The 20665-nt window shown below is 43.2% G+C and overlaps 1 pseudogene; it reads left to right on the forward strand.

The window, feature by feature from the left end:
* Positions 1–5933: 5933 nt before the first annotated feature.
* Positions 5934–20665, forward strand: part of LOC149996058 (proteasome subunit beta type-1 pseudogene) — a 35132-nt pseudogene continuing 20400 nt past the window's right edge.

Consider the following 20665-nt stretch of genomic DNA (forward strand, 5'->3'; position numbering starts at 1 on the left):
GGGGGGACAACTGCAGGGAGGGGGACCACCAGGTGGAGGGGAGCAGAGGGAAGGGAAATTGGGACAAATGTAATATTATAATCAATAAAACGCATTAAAAAAAAGTGCTAATGAATAACAAAAATGAACAATATTCATGTGGCAGAAAAACAAAAGGATTCAGATAACACAGGGGAACAATTTTTAACATAATTCCTGTTGATTTTTATTTTCAGCTGTTTTAGACTTAAATAGGCATGCTGATTTAAAAATTGTAGTTAGTTTTCTTCTATCATGTCAAGTTTTTTCTGTACAGCTTATCTTAATGCAACCACTGTAGGCTGGATCAAGCCTGGATCAAGGGAAGCCCTAGTGCTCTCCTGTAGGCTAAGAGAAAACCTCCCTCAAGTGGGGAAGGGTGGCGGACAACCATGGAGACCAGCGACACGTTCATACTTCTCTAGGCTATTCAGTTACATGTGAGGCAGTGTGGTGAGAGGTTGTGTGCCACTCTATATAGTGAATCATATTCCAAAATGTAGTCCAAGTTCTTGTTTGTATACAAGGAGTTAGCAGAATTTATTTTCTTATTTACATGCATACTTATTTCCTTCCCTTCAGGTCATGTCTGCCTCTGCTATTTCTCATCATAAGTGCCTAAACAACCGTGATTCATTTTGTTATATCTGGGGCAGTTTCACCATTCCCAGTCAAGGGACAAACAGCGCATTTGTCAGGCAAGCCTATTTTGCATATTTTAAAGTGAAACTTGGTGATCGAGGTAAGTCTTAGACCCCTCACAAGGTGTGCAAGCAGTGTGTCAAGAGTTTATGGATGTGGGACTTCCGGCCAAGATGGAGGCTTAGACGGACACGCTAGGTCTCCCTCTACAACTAGAGAGGAATACAACTACTTCAAAACAAAGGATAACTAGAAATTCCAGAAAATAAAACTACACGGAAGCCCAACATATGAAGTTATAAACCAGCAGTGCCATTTGGGCAGGTAAGAGTTAAAGAGGGCAGCGCTGTTTGCGGTCGCACCTGGGACAGCGGCGGGGCGGCGAAAAATCCCGGCTGCAGTCAAGCCCCTGGCAGTGCGTGACCCCAACGCTGGGGAAAGCAGCCACCGCATCGCCTTGAACAGTGAGGCCCAGGGGAGCGGGAGGACGGATCCCGGTCTCCTAGCTGAATAACTGTGTGAATCCATCTTGGACCCCCACCCCCAAAGAAAGCACCACAGGGCTGCGAAATAGGTCGCGGACAGGCGCCGGTCGCTGAATTGTGATGCGTACACAGGCACTGCCCCCTACAGCCGGCCCAAGAAAACAAAACGTATCTGTCAAAATGAGGCAGACAACTATAGAAATCCCGGTGGCACAGCTCACCAGGCAACAGATAGAGAACCTGACAGATGAACATATAAGAAACCTGTCAGAGGCTCAGTTCTGGGCCATTGTTATCAGGTGGCTTACAGAATTCACAAAAGAGCAGGAAAAAGATAAGAAAGAAGCGAAAAACATTCATAACGAAAGGAACAAAACCACATACGAGACAGATGGTGAGGAAAAAAAATCCAGAATTCATTTCAACAAACTGGAATATGGAGAAGGAACAAGCAGTCAACCAATGCAGAGAGAGGAAATGGGAAGCAACGATGAGAGGATCAGAAACCTCTGGGACAGCTATAAAAGGCCCAACATAAGAATCATTGGTTTGCCAGAGAGTGAGGAAGATGAACTAGAACTTGAAAAATTGAGTGAAAATATAATAAAGGAGAACTTCCCAGACTTGGGGAAAGAAATAGACTTGCAGGTCCAGGAAGCAAGGAGAGTTCCCAAGAGACTGGACCCAGGGAGAACCACTCCAAGACACATTATAATCAAAATGTCAAAAATTAAAGATAAAGAGAGAATCTTAAAAGCAGCAAGAGAGAAGAAAAGAATCATGTACAAAGGGGTCCCAATTAGACTATCAGCTGACTTCTCAAGGGAGACCCTACAGGCAAGAAGGGACTGGCAAGAAATATTCAAAGTAATGAAAATCCAAAACCTACAACCACGAATACTCTATCCAGTGAAATTGTCATTCAGAATAGAAGGACAGAGAAAGTGTTTCCAGGACAAAATAAAACTGAAAGAGTTCATTAGATCCAAACCACTGTTATATGAGATGTTAAAGGGGCTGGTTTAAAAAACAGAAGCTAGGGAGATGAAACAAAGGCAAACTAAACAGGCAACGAGAGTGGAAAAGGAACTGTGGGTACGGGAAGCATATTGGGGGGAGGTCAACAGGGAGGGGGAGTGGGGAGAGGGAGGGAGATGATATAGGAATTGGGGATCATGGTAGGAGGGAATGGAATAGACGGAGAGAGGTTGGGAGGAACTGTATGCACAACTAATGGACATAATCTAAAAGGGGGGGACAACTGGAGGGAGGGGGGCCACCGGGTGGAGGGGAGCAGAGGGAAGGGAAATTGGCACAAATGTAATATTTTAATCAATAATACACATTAAATCTGAAAAAAAGTTTATGGATGTGTACAAAGGGAACACGTGATAATTTGCCATTTGGTATACCTATGGTTTGGTGAGAGCCCAGAGATTATTCAAGTGACTGTTACTTTGTATAGTGAAAACATCAAGATATAACAAGAAAAATAAATATAAAATAGAGTATCCTACTCTACCATCAGCTATACACCCACTGCCTCATTCAGCTGAAATCCCAGTGTTAGTTTTCATTGAACTACTCTCTTTTGAAAAACAGAGTATGATGAAGAACCGAGTGACAGCAACGATGAAGATTTTGAAATTGAAGAAAACTCAGTGCATAATGGATTTGACCAGCATGAGTTGAATGATTTGGCATAAGATTTGGGACTATCCAAAAAGGCTTTAGAACTCCTAGCCTCAAGACTACACAAGAAAAACTTGCTTGAAAAAGGAACAAAGGCATCCTACTTTCGATCAAGAGAAATTGCATTTCTGCAGTACTTTCGAAGTGACAGTGGCTTTGTGTATTGCCATAATATACATGGTTTAATGGAAGAATTGGGAATTCCAATCTATAATGCAAATGAATGGCAACTATTCATCAATAGCTCAAAGCAGAGCTTGAAGTGTGACCTCCTCCACAATGGCAATATATTTGGTGCAGTCCCAATTGGCTATTCAGTTTGTTTTCATGAAGAATATGAAGACATAAAAAGAGTTATTGATCTGTTGCAATATCACAAGCACAACTGGATCACCTGTGTTCACCTTAAAATGATCTGCTTCCTTCTTGGTCAGTAACATGGATAAACCAAGTATCCCTGTTTTCTGTGTATGTGGGACAGCAGAGCTCGTGGGAAGCATTGGGTAGAGTCAAATTGGCCTCCAAGATCTGACCTCAAACCTGGTTATCCAAACATTCTACATAAGCCACTTGTTGACACAAAGAACATTACATTCCCACCTCAGCACATAAAACTGGGTCTTATGAAGCAGTTACTTAAAGCTTTGCCAACTAAAGAAGACTGTTTCAAGTATCTCATTTTGGCATTTCCTAGCCTGTCATTTGAAAAGATAAAATACCTTAATATGTATGTTTGGTAGAACTTTACTACTTGTACACAGTTTGACTTACGGTAAAAATATATAGCCTTGATATGAATAAAATAACTCTAAATAAAGAGTATATTCAGGTAATTTTTTTCTTTATTTTCCTTTGTATGTACATTTTGTATGATTTTAGGGACAAAGAGCGGATGTGATAGAGAAAAAGTGGGGTCATTTTTGGATTCCGATGTCAGAATTTAGTCCAAAAAAAAGTGTCACATCTAACTCAACAAAAATTGTGTTCCCCAGTGTAGTCCACAAAGCTAAACTAAATCCCAGAATTAATGAATATAAATTATGTATACATTATACATTGAGCTAAATGAAGACCAGGGCACTAAGATATGCGTGTAAACAAGGACACACTATCAGTGGAGTTGTTATAAAGGTGCTCAGGTGAATAATGTGCTATCTTAACATTAGTTATTGTGTATTGAGCATTTCAAAATACATTTTCTCATTTCATCGATTACAGAAGGTTTTGCTACTTTTAGGGAGCATCATAAAAATGTTAAATGGCATTACCATAACCAGAGAGAGGAGGGCAAAAGAAAATTAAATACTTTAGGCACTTTATATATTAAAATGTAGTTTCCTGAGCCGCCACCTTGCCGTGAAACACCAGGAGCAGTGCAGTGATGTGAACGTGCAAAGTCGTGTCCTGGGGCCCCTGCTGAGACCCAGTGATGGAGCAGCAGAGCACCAGCTGTGCTGCTGAGCTTCTCACCCTCCCATTTCAATGGAGGTCCGATATGGCAATTGCTGGGAAAGATTTTCCAACTGTTGTTTCTTTTTTGTTTGTTTGTTTTGTTTTTAATTTTCTTTTTTCTTTTTTTTTAAGTATATTTTATTGATTTATGTTGTTACAGTAGTTTCAATTTTTTTCCCTTTGCTCCCCTCTTCCCAGTAGCCCCCTTCCCTCCAGCAATCCCATCCCCCTTAGTTCATGTCCATGGGCCGTGCATATAAGTTCTTTGGCTTCACCCTTTCCTATATTATTCTTAACATCCTCCTGTCTGTTTTGCACCATGGATTCTGCTTCTTAATCCCTGCACCATATCCTCATTTCTCCCTTCTCCCCTCCCAGATGACAACCCTCCAAATGATCCCCATACCTATGATTCTGTTCCTATTCTGGTTTGCTTAATTGGACTTTGTTCTTATTTTTTAGATTCAGTTGTTGATAGTTGTGAGTTTGTTGTCATTTTAGTGTTCATAGTTTTGATCTTCTTTTTCTTAAGTAAGTCCCTTTGACCTTTCATATATTAGTGGCTTGGTGATGATGAACTCCTTTAGCTTTACCTTGTCTGGGAAGCACTTCGTCTGCCCTTCCATTCCAAATGATAGCCTTGCTGGATAGAGTAGTCCTGGTTGCAGGTTGTCTTTCATCACATTGAATACCGCTTGCCAGTCCCTTCCTGCCTGCAAAGTGTCCTCTGAGAAATCAGTTGATAGTCCTGTAGGCACCCCCTTATAGGCAACTCTCTGCCCCTCTCTTGCTGCCCCCAGGACTCTGTCTTTATCTTTCACTTTTGGCATCTCAGTCATGATGCATCCTGGTGTGATCCCCTCTGGGCCCAGCTTGTTCAGGACCCTCCGTGCTTCCCAGACCTGTATGTCCATCTCCTTCACAAAATTTGGGAAGTTTTCCTCATTTTTTTTCAATTCTTGCTTCCTCATTCTGCACTGGTTGACTGTTTTTTTCTTCCTTATGTTCCAAGTCATTGATTTGAACCCCGGTTTCCTTCCCTTCACCATTGGTTTTGTGTGGATTTTTCTTCGCTTCACTTAGCATAGCCTTTACTTCTTCTCTTTTGCTTTTGCCATACTCAAGAATATCTGTCAAGCCTGTGAGCATCTTTATAACCAGTGTTTTGAATTCTGCATTTGTTAGGTTGTCTATCTCCTCATTGCTTAGTTCTCCCACTGGAACCTTGATTCGTTCCCCTTTTTGGGCCATACTTCTCTGTCTCCTCATTCTGACAGGCTCCTGTGTTTGTTTGCCTCCACATCCCAGGTAGAGCTGTCACTCCTGTTACATTGTGTGGGGCGGAGCCTTACAGATTCGTCAGTAGAGGGTGACCTATTTAACCACACTGTAGCGCTATATGTGGGGGAGGGATCTGAGAGGGAAAAATGCCACCTGCCCAACACTCGCCCCTTTTCCAGGCACCTCTCCCATTTCCACACCAGACTGAATCCCCTCTAGCTGCTGCCTGGCCATCATTTCCAGAGTGGGTGAGTCTGCGGACGTTCTAAAATTGTGGGGGCCCTTTAAACAAGCGGACTCTGCTGAGAGACCGGTAGTTTCTGTCTCCACCCCAAACCCTGCTGGTTTGCACAGTCAGAAGCAATGAGACTTGATTTCCCCGGTGTGGGGACCGTGAGCTGCTAGGTCCAGTGAGGATCTGGGAACACTCCCCAGGTGTCCCTCCTGACTTTAAAACATGTGACTGCGCTTTCTGCTGGCCTGCCGCTGCTGCTGCCACTGCCACTGCTGCCACCACACCGCGTCCTCTCTGCCCCGGCTCCGCCCCTCCTACCTGTCTGGATGAGTATTTCCTCTTTATATCTTTGTTTGCTGGATTTCCATGCAGTTTGATTTTCTGGAACTTCTGGTTGTTTCTAGTTTTGAGGCAGTTATATTTCTTCTTAGGTGTGGAGGGAGACACAGCATGTCTGTCTACACCTTTATGTTGGCCAGAACCCAACTGTTGCTTCTGATACTCAATTGAGTTAAGGGCTTTGAAGCCACACCCAGGGCAACCCAAAATGTTACACATCAACAGATAAAACAGTCATTGGATGCAGTAGTTTCCATGGAGACTGTCTTACCCTGACAAAGATTGTTGAAGCAAGACTAAAGGTATAAAAGCATTCTAATAATAAGACCATGACCCCAGGGCAATCTCCGCAATGCTGTCCACGATCCTCTGTTCAGGCGCTTCTTTCTGTATAATGTTTACAACATTATTGGGGACTCAATGAAAAAGGGAAGGGAGCCATGTACAGCTTTGAGCCAGTGGGGTCCTACCAGAGAGACTCCTTCAAGGCTGAGAGTCAGCGAGTGCCATGTAGCTGCCCCTGCTCGACAATCAGGTTGGTTTGAAGAACACGCAGAATGTGAGTCATGTCCTACTGTCTTTGGACAGAGCCATGCGGCTTGTGAAGGACATTTTCATTTCTGCTGCCGAGAGAGACATGCACACCAGGGATGCACTCAAAATCTACATCATGACCAAGGACGGCATCTGGGAGGAGACCATTTCCCTGAGGAGGAACTCATGTCTGTGCTGTCACACTGATGTGTTTTATTAAAAAATAAACTCTGATGTGCTCATTTTGTTATAACTTGTCTTCTCCTAGCAGGAGAGAAACGGGAAATTGAATTTCTTTTTCCTTTCCTTTTCCTCATACTTCCCATGCTTTTCTGTCTTAGAGAGCTATTTTTGCATCTTAAGGATGAAAGAACAGATAATGTCAGTTTTTCCTCATATTTATGAGCAAGAAATTGACCTGGAAAAGCTATTTTATCAGTGCAAATAGTCATCCCATCTATGAAGAGGACATTTACACCATCCAATTTAACCTTTAATCCATCTCGGTTGAAGTAGGATATTAGTAGATATAAATAAAATACCTTAATTTTTTTAAAATATTTTCTTTTGCTTTAGAAAGCTAATGGTTTGTAGATTACAGGAGTGGGGAATAGGTTGCAAAAGGATTAAAGTCACCTCAAAGAATCATTGAAACACAAGCATACCCCCTGACCAGGCCACTAACTGTTTTCTAGTGTTTTATGTAAAACTCAAAACTGAATTTGCCAACAGGCATGGAATATTAAATTCCCTGGAGAAAGTTGCAAGAGCCTATATTTTGCTATAGGAGAAATAGAACATTAATGGAAGTTGCACAACATTTGTCTTTTCTAATCAAAATCTCAACAGGGTCCTGAACAGAACATGCCTCAAAGGAAGTACCACTGAGTGAGGAAGAAAAGCTCCCCTTCGTGCAAGACCTGCCAGGTCTATTAGGAAAATGCATGATGGATGAGGGACACTCGGCCAGAGAACAGATCACATCTTTGAATGGTTGAGCATGCATTTAGGTTGTTTGTATGCTCCTTGTGATCTGAGCAAAGAAACTACCAAAATGGGATTTTAAGGACTCTGATTTTTAAACCTATAGACCTAATAAAATGAAGAACTAACAAGCTAAAGGAAAGGCAGGAAGGCAAGGTGCAACATTCACATGAACCCAGATGTGGCCTAGCATAAAAGCTCCACAACTCACTAGTTTTGTGACTTGCATAAGTAATTGAACCTTCATTTTATTTTTTATATGGAGGAAAAAAGATAACACTAAGTTCTTCACAGGATTGCAGTATCATTGTACACATGAAGAGCTAGACTGATATTAGCTATGATTACACCATCATGCCTGATGCAGACATTTAATTAGGAAATGCTCTGGCATGTCCAATGCAGAGATCAGAATGGCATATTGCTTGGGATGGACCAGCAGTCTGTCCCCTAGAAGACCTCAGGGAATTACATTCATTATCTTTGTCAGTTTACCATAACACAGGGTTCAACCTTCATAGGCAAACTCAAATCCCTGATTTTTCAGCATTATGAAAACAGATCCCTTTCTGTAATAGCAGAATCACTTTAACCAACTGATGTGTAAAACAAAAAATGCAATTTAATTAATTTAAAATAAAAATCTAATTCGTGTAAGAACAGAATGCATGCTTCTACATGTCCAGGCCATTCTCTCCCTGAAAACAGACCTACATGGAAAACCAACTCATAGGCAAAAGGAGGAAGACTGCTTGCAAACAAGGACTCTAGTAAGTAGGTAAATGGCATATTTTAGGTATCCATTTCTCTAAACATCCTCAGGTATACACTGACTCCAGGGCTATCTGAGAGGCATGCCTCGCTCCTGGGATCAGAGATTGGGCATATTGTCTATGTGGTTGTCTCTTCTCGGTTGTATAGGAGGCAAACCATTGAGACTAGGGTAGGGAGTGCAAGCAGGAAGGTGGCAGGAAATAGAACTGAAAAGTAAGCATGGACCAGAGCATATGCCTTTTATAAAAATGTCTACTAAAATACCCATGAGTGTCTGTGAATGCCTTCTGGGCCTTAAGTGGAGGAAGTTCTATAGGTTTTCCTGGCTTCAGTTTGGAAAGAAAATACCTTTCAGGGTGTGTGTGTGTGTGTGTGTGTGTGTGTGTGTGTGTGTTCCTGGAAGATTCTCTCACATTATTTAGAAATTCCCCATTATTAGCCATGTCTCCAGCTCTGGTGGCCTGGGTTAGGAGATCATTTACTGTTTTATTACTGTGTGCCTCATACTGGGTGTTACTACAGCACCATTGGCTGAATGGGAGTGTATGGGGTGCCCAGCTGGTGGCCTATAGGCTGGATTAAATGACCAAAGTGAGTATAAATGGGATACCAAGTTCTTTTCCCCCCAAAGAATTCTTGAACTGAAGAACTAAACTCTGACATTTAAATAATCTCATGTGCCTGTCAAACTCACAATAAGCTTGAAATACAATCATAAGATAAAATGACCAACTGATCTAACTTATAGGAACTCCTCTAAAAAATGTTTTTACTACAGGGTCTTTTGTTCTTATCAGATGCCCATACCACTATCAAAAATATTGTTGATCCCTGGGGGACTTTATTATTGTCCTCCTCTTTGATAATATAGTTTAAAAAATAATAATAGCCAACCAAAAGAGATTTAAAAAATAGGAGACAAGATGGCACCAAACAGAAAGATATGTTTGTTTTATAGAGAAAAATTTTTAAATATTTGAATAAGAAATGACATCAATTTAAATAATGACATCTCCAGACCCCATACTATGCAACCCCTTACCCTGCCTGCAGCTGCCTGTGAGATGACAAATTGTATCAGGCCACAACCATGTCCTGATTTGATCAACCTGTCACACCTGCAGCTGCCAGAAGGCCAGACCACTGACAAGTCTCACAAAAAATCCTCCTCTGTGCTCTCCCCTTATAAAAGGAACCCCTTCCTCCCTAGAAAGGTGGAATCCTGACCAGCCATGGCAGGGCTCCCTCACTGCTTGCTGATTTTCCCAATAAAACCTCTACCTTCGAGCTCACTGCATCTTAATGGTCATCTGCGTGACTCCATTTTTACATTTTGGTGCCGAAACCCAGGATTGGGCCACCGGCCCAACCAGGTCTCCCAAGTTGGATTCGGGCCCCAAGCTGGCCCAAATCCTTGGACCCAGAGTCTCTCAGATTTCCATGAGTCAGTGGCCCAAGCTTCCCCTGTGGCTTACTGACCCCATCCATCTCGTTTCCTCCAAACCCTTCCCTGACTGCTATTTACTCTCAGTCAATATCGGTCATCGGATTCACGGGTGAGTCTTTGCCTCCTTCTCCCTCACATCCAGTGGTTCTGTTTCCTGGTCTATCCAAGACCACCCCAGGCAGTTTGGCCCTGAATCTGAGCGCTCAGTCAGAATGACTCCCGGAGTCTCCTGACTCCTCGGGTCAATCTGGACCCACTCTCCTCAGCCTGACAACCCCTGGGGATGCCCAGGATGACTCAATGCCTCTCCTGCTGGCCTTGGCTTCCCCACTCTCTGGTCAACACAGGGACACTTGTCTTGACAGATTGTGGGGCCGGGAACATTGGCTTGGATTCACCCTTCTCCATTTTCAAGGCCTCACACTAATATCCATCACCTTCGTGGGAATCAATCCCCTTGATAACCAGAGTCAGTGGCCATAAAGCAGCACACTTGACTTTGGAGTCCTCACAGACCTTGATAACTTCCTCTGGAGGCCGGGCAAGTAGTCAGAAATTCCCCTATGCTCAGGCTTTCTGAACCCTTCAGGGCAAACACTCCCTTTGCCAACAATTCACTAGCCACCAAATTTTCCTTGTCCAGGAAAAGCCACCTTCCTCTTGACCTTCTGCACCCCATCTAACTCCTTCTCCTTCTTCCTTGGACATCTTTGATCCCACTGACCACCCACCTCCCTACAACCCTGCATTAGACGCCTCCTCATCCCTCTCATTGAGACGACCAGATAGGTTCCCCCGACCTTCACAAATGTCCCACTTCCTTGTGTGTCTCCTTGCTGAGATATGCAAATAGGGCTTTAAAGCTTTCAACTGTGACAAAGCCCTTGAGGTAACCCAGAGTCCCAACAAAAATCCAGCCCCCTTTTAACAAGACTCACAAAATCCATCCAAAAATACACCAATGTAGACCCCACTTCGCCTGAAGGATGCCTCTTTTTACACACCCACTTCATTAGTCAGTCAGCCCCAGACATTTGAAAAAAGCTCCAAAAGTTAGAGGCAGGCAGCAAGACCCCCCAAAATAAACTTATTCAGGTCATCTTCTGGGTATCCAACAACCAGCAAGATAAACAGAAACAGAAAGAAAAGGAAAGGAAAAAGGAGCATCAGGAACAGAAAGACAAGCAGTATCTTTTCCTGGCTAATGCCCCAGAGAACTCCTCCAAGGAACAAAATAAGCCTAAGGGCAAAGCCTCCACCATCAGGCAGCCTCTGGGCCCCTGTTTCCAGTGTGGTCAGGAGGGACATTGGGCGAAGCTCTGTCCAAATCCCTGCTTACCTCCTCCAGGTCCCTGCCCTCTCTGTTAAAAGACAGGTCACTGGAAGGCTGACTGTCCAACGGCCTCTAAGCAAGAGACTAGACTGCCTATCCTGGCAGTGGATCTGAACAAAGGCCTCTCAGTCCCAGACCTCCTCAACTTTCCATCACCTGATGGGGCCCAGGTTCAGGCCCCTCGCCTCTCACCATCATGGCTGCAGAACTCAGGATAAATATATCGGTGGCAGGTAAGCTTGTCTCCTTTATCTATGATATGGGAGCCATGTATTCTGTCCTGCCTGAATTTTCAGGGCTCCTAACTCCCTCCACCATGTCGGTTGTAGGAATAGATGACAAGGTGACCCAACCACTAAGTACCTCTCCCCTAACTTATCTCATTGATCATCAAACATTCACCCACTCCTTTCTAGTCCTCCTGACTCCCACACCCATACCCACAACTGCACACAACATCTCTCCTCCTTTTTACACCCCTTCCCCAACATATAAGACATCCCTCTACCCCAGGTGGAATCCTGGTTCATAAATGGAAGCTCCTATAAGACCAGCCCAAAGGAAACAGAATATGCCATCACTACCCTCACCTTCATCATTGAGTTGGGACACTTGCCCTCTAGTACCTCCTCCCAACATGCAGAACTTATTGCCCTAAAATGGTCCTTGGCCCTTGCAAAAAACCGTCAGGTCAATATATACACTGACTCCAAATATGCCTATCACACCATACATCCACACAGCCCAATTTTTTTTTTTAAAAAGAAAATATCTCACCTCTAAACACTCTCCCATCATCAACAAACATCTCATTCTCAAACCTCTTCAAGAGGCTCAGTTCCTGATGAAAGCAGCAGTTATCTACTGCAAGAGACATCAGGCCAAGAAAGATCTCATAGCTCAGGGAAATCACAAAGCAAACACTGAGGCAAAAAAACAAGCTTTGCCTCTTTCATCCTTATCATGATGCCTACCAAGGCACCCCCTTATGGAGAGAAAGAAAGACGCACCCTAGTTAAGCTTGGAGCAACCAAAAAAAAAATGGTTGGTTCCATCTTCATAACAAAATAATTCTCTCCAATAATCACACTTAACATAGTCTCACAAAACTTCATAACCAGTTTCACATAAGCAAAATGTCACTACATGCTTTATTATCCCAAACAACACATCACACTAGCACGCTAACCCAGCTAGAAAAAAATATCCCAAAACTGCCCTATACGCCAACAAGCCAACCCTCAGGAAAAACTGAAACCGCCTTTTCCCACACACCAAATTCAGAGACATCATCTAGGTCAGGACTGGCAAATAGAAGCGTCTCCGATACCTCTTAGTCTTCATTGACACTTTTTCCGGGTAAATAAAGGCTTTCTCGACCACTATGAAAAAGGCCTCTGAAGTAACCAAGGCACTCATTAGTTACATCATCCCCCAATTTGGACTTCCCTCCTCTCTTCAGACAGATAATGACCCTGCCTTTGTTTCACAAATATCCCAACAGATAGCTCAGGCATTAAACATTAAGTGGCGGCTTCACATTCCATACCGACCCCAGTCATCAGGAAAGGTAAAACGAGCTAATGGCCTATTAAAAATCCACCTAACCAAACTTAGCACCAAAATACATCTCCTAGCCCAAATTTCTGCCCCTAGCCCTCCTCCTAATTTGCTCGGCTTCCAAAAATCCCCACATGCTCAGCCCTTTTAAAATTATGTATGGCAGACCCTTACTTCTAGGCAACACCCCTCCTACCAAGGCGGACTATGGGGACTACCTTCCTATCCTCTCACACCTAAAATGTACCCTCCAAAGCCCGGCCAATTCAACCCTACCCATCCCATCGACTGTTCACCCAAAATCCCCCATTTCACCAGAAAACTACGTCTATCTTAAAGCCCTTACACCTAAAGCTCTCACTCCCAGGTAGTCTAGTCCACATCTGGTCCTCCTAACCATCCAACAGCAGCTAAACTCCTAAGTATCCCATATTGGGTACATTTCTCCTGTTTCAAATATGCCCCTCTGGTACCTAGATCTCCTCTAACTTCAAATCTTAAACCCACTATCACCCAGTTTGTCCCCATTCAGGAAAAAACACAAACAACACTGCCCACGTATTCCTGCACTCCCACCAAAAATCTGATGGTGATAATCACCAAAGCCCAACCTCTCCTCTGAGTGAGCCTTTCACAGGCCCTACTCTTTACTCATCTCATCTCACAAGACCTTTTACTACACAAAAAGCACCCCCCCAACAGACTATCTCAGTTTCTAGGACGTGTCTCAGATACTTAGCTGCAGGGCACTCTCACCAACTAAACTCCTGATGAAATTTACTTTTACTCTCTCATCCTAGTTCTATCCCTCACTGACTTACTCAAATCACCCTAACTATGCTGACTCCCCTCACAATTACGGTTATTGCCCTCCTAACCTTTGCCACCTCATATCGACCTCCTCTAGCCCCCACAATACAGCAAATGGCATGCCTAACCAACAAAACCAACTGCTAGACCTGCCCCCACTCCTCCCACTACCCAACCTCACCACCTTATATAGCCTTACTACCCACTTTCTTCCATCCCCCTACTAGTCCCCTCACTCTCACAAGGGTCCAGCAGATCTCTCTGAAGTGGCCCAGCCAGTGGCCACCATCACCCATATTATTGGTGCAGCCACTCTCTACATCTGCTTCAGACATATCAACAGCACCCACATCCAACCTTGCTTCTTGGGCGCATTCATCTATTCCTTTTTCTGTAACCACACCCTAGCCCTAGCTTCCATATACCACGGAGGTCAACCAGGCAAGCCTCCTACCCATGCTTACAGTACCTTCCAAATTTGCAATCCAACCAACACTTCAAACTTTCCTACCACCCCTCACTGCATCATGGATTTTCAAAATAACCAATACAATCAAACATTTCTTCACAAAATCATCAGTAATGTTTGGTGGCAGTCAATAAAAACAAAACTCACCACATTTGCATCATCATCACCAATGTAAAATATAGCACTGCTTTTTCCCTACAAGGAACAGAATATCATTTCCTATGTGGTACACAAGCATACCTAACAATTCCCCCTTACTGGACTGGCACCTGCATGATAGTCGCTCTAATACTAGATGCCTCCATACTAAACCCCCAGCAAATAGCCACTTCCAAGGCAGTCCCCACCCATGGCTCCTTCCTCAGGACCTCCCACTTGTCCCATCCCCAACACAAACGAGACAAACAGTAGTCTAAGTTTGGTAGACATGCATACAGCAACCCTATCCTTAAAAAAACAAAAATAGAGCACTCCATATATAGAGACTTCTTCTAGTTCATAAAAATACCCCAATTAAAAAATCAATCCTAAATCTCTCTTTATCCCTTCAAAAAACTTGGAATGCCACCCTCCAAGCCCTAAAAAATGACAAAAATTCCTAAACAGCCTAGCAAACATAGTTCTCCAAAACAGAAAGGCCCTAGACATCCTCACAGTCGAAGCAGGAAAAACCTGTGCCATGCTAAACAAAACCTGCTGTTTTTACATTAACGATACAGACATAATAAAAAAAAATTTTCAGGTACTTAAAAAACACATTGACATTATTGCCCAATCTAGAAGATGGACTTACAGAAAGTCCTGGTTTGAAACCATCCTCTCATACTTCTCCTCTCCCTTCAAAGTAATCCTGTGCCTCCCATAACTCCACTGCTTCTCCTCCTATTATTCCTAACCCTTGGCCCTTACTCCCTCAAACTGCTAGTTAACTTTATTTAAAAAATGGTCCAATCCATAATAACCTCTACCGTCCATAATGTACCCTTGCTAAAATCTTTCAGATACCCACCCGTGGCAGAAAACGACCCCCATCTGGGAGTCAATCCAGCCCATCGCCATAACTCCACAGGAAGTCATTACAGAAGATAGATTTGATGACCCTTTTTTCATCTTGTCTGTGCAACAGAAAATATCATCCTGCTGCCCTAAAATACACCCCACCCCTCACCTCCTTTTATTAAAACAAAAAGACTGGAATGACATCTCCAGACCCCGTACTATGCAACCCCTTACCCTGTCTGCAGCTGTCTGTGAAATGACCGGATGTATCAGGCCAAAACCAAGTCCTGTTTCTTTTTTATTTTCAAGTATATTTTATTGATTATGTTGTTAGAGTAGTTCTAATTATTCTCCCCTTTGCTCCCCTCTGCCCAGTACCCACGTTACCTCCAGCAATCCCACCCGCCCCTTAGTTCATGTCCATGGGTCATGCATGTAAGTTCTTTGGCTTCACCCTCTCCTATATTATTCTTAACATCCTCCTGTCTATTTTGTATCAACCAATTATGCTTCTTAGTCCCTGCACCATTTCCTCACCTCCTCCCTTCCAACTGATAACCCTCCAAATGATCCCCATACCTATGATTCTGTTCTTATTCTGGTTTGCTTAGTTGGATTTTGTTTTTAGTTTTTAGATTCAGTTGTTGATAGTTGTGAGTTTGTTGTCATTTTAGTATTCATAGTTGTGATCTTCTTTTTCTTAAGTAAGTCCCATTAACATTTCATATATTAATGGCTTGGTGATGATGAACTCCTTTAGTGTCACCTTGTCTGGGAAGTGCTTCACCTTCCCTTCCTTTCTAAATGATAGCTTTGCTGGATAGAGTAATCTTGGTTGTAGGTTGCTTTTGATCACATTGAATACTGCTTGCCAGTCCCTTCCTGCCTGCAAAGTGTCCTCTGAGAAATCAGTTGATAGTCCTATAGGCAATCCCCTGTAGGCAACTCTCTGCCTCTCTCTCTTGCTGCCCCCAGGACTCTGTCTTTATCTCTCACCTTTGGCATCTCAGTCATGATGAGTCCTGGAGTGGTCCCCTCTGGGTCCAGCTTGCCCGGGACCCTCCATGCTTCCCGGACCTGTATGTCCATCTCCTTCGCAAAATTTGGGAAGCTTTCCTCATTTTTTTCAATTCCTGCTTCCTCATTCTGCACTGGTTGACTGTTTTTTTCTTCCTTATGTTCCAAATTATTGATTTGAACCCCGGTTTTCTTCTCTTCACCATTGGTTTTGTGTGGATTTTCCTTCATTTCACTTAGCATAGCCTTCACTTCTTCTCTTATGCGTTTGCCATACTTAAGCATATCTGTCAAGCCTGTGAGCATCTTTATCACCAGTGTTTTGAGTTCTGCATCTGTTAGGTTGTCTACCTCCTCATCTGTTAGGTTGGCTATCTCCTTGTTGCTTAGGTCTCCCACAGGAACCTTGATCCGTTTCCCCTTTTAGGCCATACTTCTCTGTCTCCTCATTCTGACAGGCTCCTGTGTTTGTTTGCCTTCGCATCCCAGGCAGAGCTGTTGCTTCTGTGATGTTGTAAGGGGCGGAGCCTTAGGGATTCGTCAGTACAGGGTGACCTGTTTCACCACACTGTGGTGCTGTATGGGGGAAGGGTCCAAGAGGGAACAATGCCGCCTGCCCAGCACTCACCACTTTTCCAGGCACCTCTCCCACTTCCGCACTGGACTGGTGCCCCTCTAGCTGCTGCCCTGGCTGTCGTTGCCAGAGTGGGTGGGTCTGTGAACATTCTAGAACCATGGAGGCCCTTCAAACAAGCGGACTCTGCTGAGACCAGCAGTTTCTGCCTCCACCCCAACCCCCACTGGTCTGCACAGTCAGAAGCAATGAGGCTTGATTTTCCCTGGTGTGGGGACCATGAGCTGCGAGGTCCAATGAGGAACTGGGAACACTCCCCAGGTGTCCCTCCTGACCTTTTAGAACATGTGACTGTGCTTTCCACTGGCCTGCCACTGCTGCTGCCACCACTGCCACCACCACACCACGTTTTCTCTGCCCTGGCTTTGCCCCTCCTACCTGTCTGGATGAGTATTTCTTCCTTATATCTTTGTTTGCTGGATTTCCATGTAGTTTGTTTTTCTGAAACTCCTAGTGGTTTCTAGTTTTGAGGTCGCTGTAGTCCTTCTTAGTTGTGGAGGGAGACGCAGCATGTGTGTCTACACCTCCATCTTGGCTGGAAGTCTGGAACACTTTTCCCACATCCTATTTTGATCAACGTGTCCCACCTGCAGCTGCCAGAAGGCCAGATCACTGACATGGTTCATAAAAAATCCTCCTCTGTGCTCTCCCCCTATAAAAGAAACGCCTTCTCCCCTAGAAATGCGGAGTTCTGACCACCCATGGCAGGGCTCTCTCCCCACTTGCTGATTTTCCCAATAAAACCTTTACCTTCAAGCTCTCTCTGTGTTAATGGTCATCTGAATGACTTCGTTTTTACAAATAAGACAGGGAAAAGTAAAAAATTTCTCTGATGTTAATAATAAATATTTATTAAATGACTGATATTTGCAAACCATTGCTGTAAACATTTTTATAGGTACTTTCTCATTTAGCTATCACAAAATTCCTACAGAGTAGGTATTATTATCCCCATTTTAGGTGAGGAAATCAAAAACAGGCTGTGGTATTTCTTTTGAGAGAAATGACATTATTTTCACTGTTTTTCCAGGCCACTTGTTACATGAATAGTAGAATTTGAGTACAGTGAAAAATTACACATCCTGTGTTTGCTAGGTCAAAAGGCAACACAATTTGTCAAATAGTAAACAAATCCTGTATAACCAACACAGCATGGATGATGCTTTAAGGAAACCAGGCGCACTGCAAAAACCTGCTCTGTAATGCACAGTACTGGTCAGTCCCCTAAAATGGAATGCTGCATTGTCAAGATTTCAAGAGAGCTTGAGATAATTCAGTTAGCCTGTAAGTCAGTTTTAGCCCAATCTTCCCACACCACATTAAAAAGGGCTCCTCTGTACAACATTCAACAATAAGAATCGTCGTCGGCAGCCGTCCATCTCGAGAGACGATGGTGTAGCTTCTTAAGAGTCTATCTGCACCGCCAAGAATGGTTGTGCAGTCCGACCCGGGAGTGACGCGGTATCTGTCTTCTCCCGTGTTGAATCGACATCTTGCGATGACGCTGGAGTGTCCTCTCCAGTGAAGCTGAAGCTACAGAGCCTGGGCAGGGTAATATGGAGGGTCTGCTGTTGCCCATGCAGCAGACCCCCCCTCTCTTCACAGCTGAAGGGTCCAAGGGAAAGACGGAGTCAATACAGCTTGGCTTCAGGTGCGCCGCAGGAGTTGCCGGTGTTGACTACAACGTCAAACCGCCTTAGGGACTCCAGCTCCGGATTTTTTGTCGGGGTTTACTCCCTTAGCCTTTCAACTGAAGAGGTATGCCGCAAGGCAGCGGAGGTTTTTTGGAGTCAGAGTTTTCCTTCTCTGATGTGCCCTGACTGGAAGATCGAACCAGCGACACTTAGCTCGCAGGCCAACGCTCAATCCACTGAGCCAAACCAGCCAGGGGGTAAATTAAATATAATCCTCAGTAAAAATATAAACTCAGAAAAAACAAACAAACTAATCATTGTATGGTAACTGTTTAGTTGTTTGACACCCCCCTTAAACCAGACACTCCTTGAGGACAGAGCTATGTTCTTTTCTCCTTTTCCTTCTCCCCTTTTGTATCCCCAACACTAAATATAATGTCTGGCTTATAGCTGTCTCAATACACTTTTCCTGAATGAATGGATAAGTAAATTAAAAAGTTAAGTTGAGAATATAAACAATCAGAATTTGAGAACTGTTATAACTATTTCTTATTTTTCAGTATTTTTTATACTTGTCTGTGCCTCTGTTTTTGGTATCTGTGTCCCTACAGCATTTTTTAAAACAACAGCTATTCTATAATGCTGACAATTATGTGGGTCAGAAAATCAGGCAGGGCACATTGGGGACCATTTGTCCCTGTTCCAGGATGACTGGGGCCTCAGCTGGTATGGATCTAGCAACTGGATATGGCCCAGATGGCTCACCTGGGGCCATACATCTAAAACACCAGTTCTGGATGTCAGCTGGTTTCCTTGATTCTTCTCCATGTCATGTCTCCTGAGTTCATGATGGCTTCTTCACTCACATGTCAGGTGCCTGGCCTGCAAAGGCTGGAACATGTGGGACTGGCTGGATTTCTCTCACAGCCTGGCGGTCTCAGAGTAGTTGAACTGCTTACTGAACACAGATACATAATCGAAGTGGGTATGACTTCTCTGGTAAACACGTGAATCTAAAAGGGGAAAAGTGTGGGGAGCAACATTCCTTCAATTAAAGAAAAAAACTCTCAAAGCTAGCTTCTTCACTGTTGTGGACACTAAATTAAGATGAATCAGAGACTGAAAGGTGATAGAACAGGCATCTGACTGAGGTTTTGTCTTCCACTACAGCTAAATGTTTCATCTTCTTCAAGCAAGTGAAATGACTGGCCCACAACTAATTAAGCCTCACAGTGATTGTGCTATGCTACCTTTACAAAATGACAGACAGATGGCCTCACTATTAGCAAGCCACAGAAATCAATAGCTGACATTTACTCGATGAAATACAAATTGAGATTAGCTAGCTGCACTTTTTATTCAGCACATTCAAGTCTGCAATCAATTCCTGTGCATGCGTGGACTATGAAAATTTGTTTTAAATTGATTTGTTTCTTTCTTAGCTAATTACAGTATACAAGTAAATGAATAATCAATTGCTAACTCTACTCTTACTGTATATATTTCAATGAGCAAAACAAGGCTGTCAAAGATGGATATTATTATGGTCTTTTCAAAGAGAAGCTACTAAGCATTCACAGACATTGTAATACATCAGCTATTTAATGATAATTTAAAGACTGTCTTATTTGTTGAACAAATATAACTTCCCCTGCTCTTAGTTAAGCTTATAGAAAGTTCTCAGTTGTATCAAGAACCTGCTTAGAAAAATAATGCTTAGCAGAGTGTCTAACACATAGAGAGATTTTAATCAATGTTAGCTGTTATTGATGTAGTAGGTGTCGCAACAATGGGTAATCATGAGAAAATTTGAGGTTCAAATCCTAGATCCATCACCCTTTGACACAACAATTCTACTCCTGGGTATATGAACAACAGAACGGAGTATTTATGTCCACCAAAATGTTGTAAATTAATTCATTATTCACAAAAGCCAAATACTTGAAGCCACCCTAATGTCCATCAACTGAAGAGTGAATAAATTGTGGCAAATTTATAAATGAAATAATACACAGTGGTGAGAAAGAAGGAATGCAGATATGCACAGCATAGATAAGGCTCATAGACAAAATACTGAGCCAGACACCAAAGACTATGTACTGTACAATTCTATTATTCTGTGTATATAAAGTTCAAGTACAGAAAAAAGTAATAGATGGTGAAAGAGGCTTCAGTGGTTGTTACTTTGGGGAGTGTTAGTGCATAGGAAGGTACATAAAGGAGCCTTCTAGGGAACTTTGATCCAGGTTGTGTTACATGAGTATGTGCATAAAGAATTTCATCCAGTAGAAAATCTAAAATTCATGAACATTAATGTTATATCACA

Source organism: Furipterus horrens, unplaced genomic scaffold (assembly GCF_987537825.1).
Source record: "Furipterus horrens unplaced genomic scaffold, mFurHor1.1.pri manual_scaffold_12, whole genome shotgun sequence".
Classification (NCBI taxonomy): domain Eukaryota; kingdom Metazoa; phylum Chordata; class Mammalia; order Chiroptera; family Furipteridae; genus Furipterus; species Furipterus horrens.